A 9,054-nucleotide genomic window follows, 5' to 3' on the forward strand; every position below is an offset into this window, starting at 1 on the left:
AGGGGTTAGTGTTAGGTTTAGCCCCGCATCTGGGTCATTGACCAGTCCCTGCAGGGTCTCAGGATAAACCCTGGGCAAAAGTGAGCTGTGGCACACCTGCTCCCAGCTAGCCTGCCTTAACATGGGGCGTGAACATGATCTGCCAAAAAGCATCGGACTCCTCATAACCCTGCTCCTGTTCTGGTCATCTCCACTCTCGATGAGCACACACACACACACACACACACACACACACAGGGCGGAGACCTAGGGCTACGTGGGTCAATTAGAAGGTGTGGGACTCTCTGATTCTGAGCCTCTCGGTGTCACCTTTTGATTCTTTTTGCCAATACGGCCAGAGGCGTCGGTGGAGGCCTGACATGGCCTGCCCAGTGAGGGGACTTGTCTGGCGGGCGAGCTCTCCTCTGCCTGCATTCTCTGGGCTTCCGTAGAGAGCACAATAACATGTCATTTCCTTAAGGCTGTGCCCAGAATTGAGCTGGGCAGGGTGGTTATCTCTGGAATGTGGGTGCCTGGATACGTGGGTTCCAATTCCGTTGGGCTCTGTCTTCAGGGATGTAAGGTCACCACTGCCTGGGGGCTCCTTTCCGGACTTCCTGCTCCCATCCAGAGCTCCCTGAGGGTGCCCCTACCCCAGCTGCTCAGGGCTCACACTCCACCCCATGCCCTGTCCATCCAGTGACCCACACACAGCCTCCCCCAAACCCCTAGGAGGCCTGGGTGCAGCTGTTGTCTCCGCTAGGAGGGAACAGAGCTCGGGTTAGACCGGGTTCCTGCTCCTGCCCAAGACTGTGAGCCCGGACACATCCTGTGACTTTCAGGGCCTCCTCAGTCTCCCCGTCTGCACATTGGGCGTGTTCTGGCTTCTTCTTCAGGGGATGCCATCAGGGGTATGCCCTCTCCATGCGTTCCATCCCCGCTCTCCCAGGAGTCTGGTGCACACACTTGCCAAGGCACGGGTGTGCTTGGTGATGGGCGGGGAAATGGAGCATAGCCCTGAGAGGCCTGGATCTCCTCTGGGATCCAGGAAAACAACCCTCCTCCTGCCTGTATCCCATCCCCCGTGGCAAGGTTGCAGTGCATGGCTTCTGACCTTGTGGACACAGACTTCCCGGGACTTCCATTAGGTTGAGGTCGAAGGGCCTCGTCTGCGCCCATGTACTGGGCAGCCCCCATAGTGGTCCACGGGCATTTCCGCATCTGTCCTCTTAGGAGGTATGGCCCTTGGGACTGATAAGGGGACAAAATATTTGGCTGTCATTTCCAAGCTGATGGAGGAAAGTCTGGCACTTCTGCTGGTTCTTTGTCTCCTGTGTTCAGTGTCTGTCTCTGTCTTTGTCTTTGTCTCTGTGTCAGGGTCTGTCTCTGTTTTGGTGTGTCTCACAGGAGCAGGATCTGTAGGCTCCAGGGCTGATGGATGAAACCGCCGTTGTCTCCCTTGTCCCTGTTTCCCTCTCCTGTGCTGGTGCTTGGTTCCTTGCTAAGTAAGGCCTTCTCACCCTGATCAGAGCACGGACTCAGGAACCTCTTCCCAATGAGGACCCAGAAGCTTCAACAAGGAGGGTCCTGACCTTGGTCCCCAGGCCAGGGGCTTAGTGCCCTGCCACATTCGGCAAGCACACAATGTCAGCCTTCCGAGCCTCCAGGCTGTCTTTTGCTCAAAACTACCTCGAGGGAGTAGAAAGCATGTACCCAAGACTGGGAGCACAGTGGGTCTCGAATAGAGATTCAAGGCCAATAGGCTCTTTTTAAGCCTGTGGGAGACTAGGGACACCCTGTCTCTATGGCCCTATTGATAGAAGAGTAAGGGGAGGCCTTCGGTGTTGTAGCTCTGTTCAGACAGGGTGGTTACCTCGTCCTACTTCCAGTAGTCCAGGGTGGTGATGCACACCAGACCCCAGACACTGTCCCCACCCAGTGCCCCTGCAAAGCCCTTAGGCCCCTTGGGGACACCTTGACCATCAGCTTGTCCTGTCTCCACTTCCCATGCTTTGGATCTCGGCCCTGGCCAGGAGTCCTGATGCCCCTGACCCCATGGCCGAGCTGTCTCCAACCTCTTTCTTCCTTCACACTTTTTACCCACCATTTTCCTTTGTGTCCACCTCTGACCCCTAGCTGGGCAGAGCGGGGTGCGTGTGTGTGTGTGTGTTTGTGTGTGTGTGTATGTGTGTGAGTGTGTGTGTGTGTGTGTGCATGGGAGCGCTCAAACACATATGCCACTATCTGTCTTGTGATATCCGACGTTATGTCCCCACATGGGATGGGGTGAGTAGCTCTCCCCAAGGATCTAGGAGCTCTCATCCTCCAGGCAAACCTCATGGGAATGTTAGGGGTAGGGCTAGAGTTAAGTTGAAAGTTAGGTTTAGCCTGGGTTTGGGTCAGGGTCAGGGTTAGGTTTAGGGGTTTGTGTTAGTGTTAGGGGCAAGGTTAGGTTTCGTGTCATGGCCCGTGTTAGGGTCAGGGGCAGCTTTATGTTTATGGTTAGATTTAGGGTCTGGCTCACAGTCAGGGTCAGGGTTAGTGTGAGGGTCAGCTTCTAGGTCAGAGTTAGGAAGAGGGTTAGGTTCTGGGTGAGGGTCACTGTAAGGGTCAGGGTGAAGGTCAGGGAAATGGTCAGATTTTGGGTCAGGGTCAGGTTTTGGTTTAGGGGCAAAGTTCGTGTGTGTATGAGGTTTATGTTTGGGTCAGGGTTAGGGTTAGGGTTAGAGTTAGGGTCCTGTTTAGGTTCAGGGTAAGGTTAGGGTTTGGTGTTAGGGTTAGTGTTAGAAGTAGGTTTATGGTTATGGTTAGCGTTACACTGTGTTAGGGTCAGTGTTACGTTTTGGGTTAGGGTAGGGTTTAGTTTTACCATTAGGTTCATTGTTAGTTTTAGGTTCTGGGTCCGTTTAATGGTCAGGGTTTAGGGTTACATTTAGGGTTAGGTTTAGGGTCAAGCTCACAGTCAAGGTCAGGGTTCAGGTTAGTGTCAAGGTTATGTCAGGGTCAGACTCTCGGTTAGGGTCTGAGTCAGGGTTAGTGTAAGGTCAGGGTTAGGTTTAAGTTCAGGGTCCAAATCAGTGTTAGCGTTAGGCTTTGGTTTAGGTTAGGGTTCGGGTCTGGCTCATGGTCAGGGTCATGGTGAGGTTCAGGGCTGGTTAGGTTTGGGTCAGGTTCACGGTCAGGGTCAGGGTCAGGGTTTTCCATTAGATTTAGGGTTAGGGTTAGTGTTAGGGTTAGAGTGAGGGTCAGGGTTAGGGTTAGACATTGTTAGGGTCAGGGTTATCGTTAGGCTTAAGGTAGGGGTCAGGGTTAGGATTAGGTTAGGGTTAGGTTTATGGTCAGGCTCACAGTCAGTGTCAAAGTTAGGGTTTGTGTAAGAATAAGGGTTATTGTCAAGGTTAAGATTAGGGTCAGGTTCAGTGTTAGGTTCGGGGTCAAGGTCAGGGTTAGGGTCGTGGATAGGAAAAGGTCAGCTTTACGTTTAGATTCTGGGTTATGATTATAGTCAGGATCATGGTTAGCTTTGGGTTAGGGTTCTGGTCAGGCTCACGATCAGGGTCAGAGTTAGGTTTAGGGTTAGGGTTAGGGTTAGGGTTAGGGTCAGGTTTAGGACTGGGTCAGAATTAGGATTCCGTCAGGGTCAGGGTCAGTGTCAAGGTCAGGCCAGGGTCTGATTTAGGGTCAGGGTAGGCTTTGGTTTAGGTTCTAGGTTCAGGACAGGGGCAGGGTTAGTTTTCGCTAAGTGTTAGGGTCAGTGTTAGGTTTTGAGTCAGGGTCAGGGTCAGAGTCAAAGTGAAGTTCAGGGCCAGAGTCAGTTTCGATTCAGGGTCAGGCTTTGTTTTAGGGTCAAATTTCGGTTCAGGGTCAGAATTAGTTTCAGGGGAACGGTTTGCGGTTTTGCTTAGTTTAGGGTTAGGGTTAGCAGTAGGGTCATGTTTAGTTTTAGGATTAGACAGCATAGTGTCAGGGTTAGGGTTTGGGTTGGTTAGAGGTTAGTGTTATGGTTAGGGTCAGCATTAGGTTTAGGTTAAGGGTCCTTTTTAGGGTCAGGATTAGGTTTACCTTTAGGGTTATGGTTAATGTCAGGCTCAAAGTATGATCAGTGTTAGGGTGAGGGTCAGGATTTGGTTAGGGTCAGGGTTATGATTAGGGTCAGAGACAGGGTCACAGTTAAGGATGAGTCAGGGTTAGGTAGGTCAGGTTATGTTTAGGATCAGGGTCTTGATCAGGGTCAGCATCAGGCTTAGATTTAGGATTAGGGTTTTAGTCAGGATCTCGGTCAGGGTCAGAGACAGGGTCAGGGTCAGGGTCAGGGGTTAGTGTTAGGTTTACCCTGCACCTGGAACATTGACCAGTCCCTGCAGGGTCTCAGGATGAACCCTGGGCAAAGTGTGCAGCGGCACACATGCTCCAATCTAGCCTGCCTTAACCTGGGGCGTGAACATGACATGCCAACCAGGCATCGGACCCCTCATAAGCCTGATCCTGCTCTGGACATCTCCACCCCCGGTGAGCTCTCCTTACAAACACACACACACACACACACACACACACACACGGAAGAGACCTAGGGGTACACGGGTCTATCAGAAGGTGTGGGACTCTCTGACTCTGAGCCCCTCGGTGTCACCTTTTGATTCTTTTGGCCCATACCGCCAGAGGCGTTGGGGAGGCCTGACATGACCTTCCCAGTGAGGGGACTTGTCTGGCGGGCAAGCTCTCTTCTGCCTGCATTCTCTGGGCTTTGATAGACAGCACAAGAACATGTTGTTTCCTTCAGGCTGTGCCCAGAAATGAGCTGGGCAGGGTGGTTTTCTCTGGAATGTGGGTGCCTGGATTCGTGGGTTCCAATTCCGTTGGGCTCTGTCATCAAGGAAGTAAGGTCACCACTGCTTGGGGGCTCCTTATCGGACTTTCTGCTCCCATCCAGAGCTTTCTGAGGGTACCCCTACCCCAGCTTCTCAGGGCTCACACTCCACCCCATGCCCTGTCCATCCAGTGACCCACACACAGCCTCCCCCCAACACCTGGGAGGCCTTGGTGCAGCTGTTGTCTCTTCTGGGAGGGAACAGAGCTGGGGTTAGAACGGGTTCCTGCTACAGTAAGGGTCAGGGTTAGTGTGAGGATCAGCTTCTGGGTCTGTGTTAGGGTGAGGGTTAGGTTTTGGGTCAGGGACAGTGTCAGGGTCAGGGTGAAGTTCCGGGACAGGGTCAAATTTTGGGTCAGCGTCAGGTTTTGGTTTAGGGGCAAGGTTCGTGTCAGGATGAGTGTTATGTTTGGGTCAGGGTTAGGGTTAGGGTCAGTTTTAGGTTCAGGGTAAGGTTAGTGTTTGGTGTTATGATTAGTGTTAGAAGTAGGGTTATGGTTAGGGTTAGCGTTAGACTGTGTTAGGGTCAGGGTTAGGGTTTGGGTTAGGGTAGGGTTTAATTTTACCATTAGGTTCAGCTTTAGTTTTAGGTTCTGGGTCCGTATAATGGTCAGGGTTTAGGGTTACAATTAGGGTTAGGTTTAGGTTCAGGCTCACATTCAAGGCCGGGTTCGGGTTAGGGTCAAGGTTACCTCAGGGTCAGACACTTGGTTAGGGTTTGAGTCCGGGTTAGTGTAAGGTCATGGTTAGGTTTAAGTTCAGGGTCCAAATCAGTGTCAGCGTTAGGCTTTGGTTTAGGTTAGGGTTCGGTTCTGGCTCATAGTCAGGGTCATGGTGAGGATCAGGGATGGTTAGGTTTGGGTCAGGTTCACGGTCAGGGTCAGGGTCAGGGTTTTCGGTTAGATTTAGGGTTAGGGTTAATGTTAGGGTTAGAGTGAGGGTCAGGGTTAGGGTTAGACATTGTTAGGGTCAGGGTTATCGTTAGGCTTAAGGTAGGGGTCAGGGTTAGGGTTAGGTTAGGGTTATGGTCAGGATCACAGTCAGTGTCAGGTTTAGGGTTTGTGTCAGAGTAAGGGTCAGGGTCAGGGTTAGGATTAGGGTCAGGTTCAGTGTTAAGGTCAGGTCAAGGTCAGGGTTAGGGTCATGGTAAGGATAACGTCAGCTTTACGTTTAGATTCTGGGTTATGATTATAGTCAGGAATATGGTTAGCTTTGGGTTAGGGTTCTGGTTAGGCTCACGATCTGGGTCAGAGTTAGGGTGAAGTTTAGGGTCAGGGTTAGGGTTAGGGTCAGGCTTAGGACTGGGTCAAAACTAGGATTAGGGTCAGGGTCAGGGTCAATGTGAAGGTCATGGCCAGGTTCAGATTTAGGGTCAGGGTGAGGCTTTGGTTGAGGGTCCAGGTTCGTGACGTTGGCAGGGTTACTTTTGGGTCAGTGTTATGATCAGTGTTAGGTTTTGAATCAGGGTCAGGGTCAGAGTCAAAGTGAAGGTCAGGGCCTGAGTCAGTTTAGGGTCAGGGTCAGGCTTTGTTTTAGGGTCAAATTTCGGTTCAGGGTCAGAGTTGGTTTCAGGGGAACGGTTTGTGTTTTTGGTTGTGGTTAGGGTTACCAGTAGGGTTAGGTTTACTTTTAGGGTTAGACAGCATAGTGTCAGAGTTAGGGGTTGGGATGGTTAGGGGTTTGTGTTAGGGTTAGGGTAAGCGTTAGGTTTAGGTTAAGGGTCCATTTTAGGGTCAGGGTTAGGGTTACCTTTAGGGTTACGGTTAAGGTCAAGCTCAAAGTAGGTCAGTGTTAGGGTTAGGGTCAGGATTTGGTTAGTGTCAGGGTTATGATTATGGTAAGAGTCAGGCTCTCGGTTAGGGATGAGTCAGGCTTAGAGTAGGTCAGGATAGGTTTAGGATCAGGGTCTGGATCAGGGTCAGCATCAGGCTTAGATTTAGGATTAGGGTTTGGGTCAGGATCTCGGTCAGGGTCAGAGTCAATGTCAGGGCTAGGGTTAGGTTTTGGGTCAGGCTCACAGTCAGGGTCAGGGTCAGGGTCAGGTTCAGGGGTTAGTGTTAGGTTTAGCCCCGCATCTGGGTCATTGACCAGTCCCTGCAGGGTCTCAGGATAAACCCTGGGCAAAAGTGAGCTGTGGCACACCTGCTCCCAGCTAGCCTGCCTTAACATGGGGCGTGAACATGATCTGCCAAAAAGCATCGGACTCCTCATAACCCTGCTCCTGTTCTGGTCATCTCCACTCTCGATGAGCACACACACACACACACACACACACACACAGGGCGGAGACCTAGGGCTACGTGGGTCAATTAGAAGGTGTGGGACTCTCTGATTCTGAGCCTCTCGGTGTCACCTTTTGATTCTTTTTGCCAATACGGCCAGAGGCGTCGGTGGAGGCCTGACATGGCCTGCCCAGTGAGGGGACTTGTCTGGCGGGCGAGCTCTCCTCTGCCTGCATTCTCTGGGCTTCCGTAGAGAGCACAATAACATGTCATTTCCTTAAGGCTGTGCCCAGAATTGAGCTGGGCAGGGTGGTTATCTCTGGAATGTGGGTGCCTGGATACGTGGGTTCCAATTCCGTTGGGCTCTGTCTTCAGGGATGTAAGGTCACCACTGCCTGGGGGCTCCTTTCCGGACTTCCTGCTCCCATCCAGAGCTCCCTGAGGGTGCCCCTACCCCAGCTGCTCAGGGCTCACACTCCACCCCATGCCCTGTCCATCCAGTGACCCACACACAGCCTCCCCCAAACCCCTAGGAGGCCTGGGTGCAGCTGTTGTCTCCGCTAGGAGGGAACAGAGCTCGGGTTAGACCGGGTTCCTGCTCCTGCCCAAGACTGTGAGCCCGGACACATCCTGTGACTTTCAGGGCCTCCTCAGTCTCCCCGTCTGCACATTGGGCGTGTTCTGGCTTCTTCTTCAGGGGATGCCATCAGGGGTATGCCCTCTCCATGCGTTCCATCCCCGCTCTCCCAGGAGTCTGGTGCACACACTTGCCAAGGCACGGGTGTGCTTGGTGATGGGCGGGGAAATGGAGCATAGCCCTGAGAGGCCTGGATCTCCTCTGGGATCCAGGAAAACAACCCTCCTCCTGCCTGTATCCCATCCCCCGTGGCAAGGTTGCAGTGCATGGCTTCTGACCTTGTGGACACAGACTTCCCGGGACTTCCATTAGGTTGAGGTCGAAGGGCCTCGTCTGCGCCCATGTACTGGGCAGCCCCCATAGTGGTCCACGGGCATTTCCGCATCTGTCCTCTTAGGAGGTATGGCCCTTGGGACTGATAAGGGGACAAAATATTTGGCTGTCATTTCCAAGCTGATGGAGGAAAGTCTGGCACTTCTGCTGGTTCTTTGTCTCCTGTGTTCAGTGTCTGTCTCTGTCTTTGTCTTTGTCTCTGTGTCAGGGTCTGTCTCTGTTTTGGTGTGTCTCACAGGAGCAGGATCTGTAGGCTCCAGGGCTGATGGATGAAACCGCCGTTGTCTCCCTTGTCCCTGTTTCCCTCTCCTGTGCTGGTGCTTGGTTCCTTGCTAAGTAAGGCCTTCTCACCCTGATCAGAGCACGGACTCAGGAACCTCTTCCCAATGAGGACCCAGAAGCTTCAACAAGGAGGGTCCTGACCTTGGTCCCCAGGCCAGGGGCTTAGTGCCCTGCCACATTCGGCAAGCACACAATGTCAGCCTTCCGAGCCTCCAGGCTGTCTTTTGCTCAAAACTACCTCGAGGGAGTAGAAAGCATGTACCCAAGACTGGGAGCACAGTGGGTCTCGAATAGAGATTCAAGGCCAATAGGCTCTTTTTAAGCCTGTGGGAGACTAGGGACACCCTGTCTCTATGGCCCTATTGATAGAAGAGTAAGGGGAGGCCTTCGGTGTTGTAGCTCTGTTCAGACAGGGTGGTTACCTCGTCCTACTTCCAGTAGTCCAGGGTGGTGATGCACACCAGACCCCAGACACTGTCCCCACCCAGTGCCCCTGCAAAGCCCTTAGGCCCCTTGGGGACACCTTGACCATCAGCTTGTCCTGTCTCCACTTCCCATGCTTTGGATCTCGGCCCTGGCCAGGAGTCCTGATGCCCCTGACCCCATGGCCGAGCTGTCTCCAACCTCTTTCTTCCTTCACACTTTTTACCCACCATTTTCCTTTGTGTCCACCTCTGACCCCTAGCTGGGCAGAGCGGGGTGCGTGTGTGTGTGTGTGTTTGTGTGTGTGTGTA

This window comes from Neovison vison, unplaced genomic scaffold (genome assembly GCF_020171115.1).
Source record: "Neovison vison isolate M4711 unplaced genomic scaffold, ASM_NN_V1 Scaffold_094, whole genome shotgun sequence".
Lineage (NCBI taxonomy): Eukaryota > Metazoa > Chordata > Mammalia > Carnivora > Mustelidae > Neogale > Neogale vison.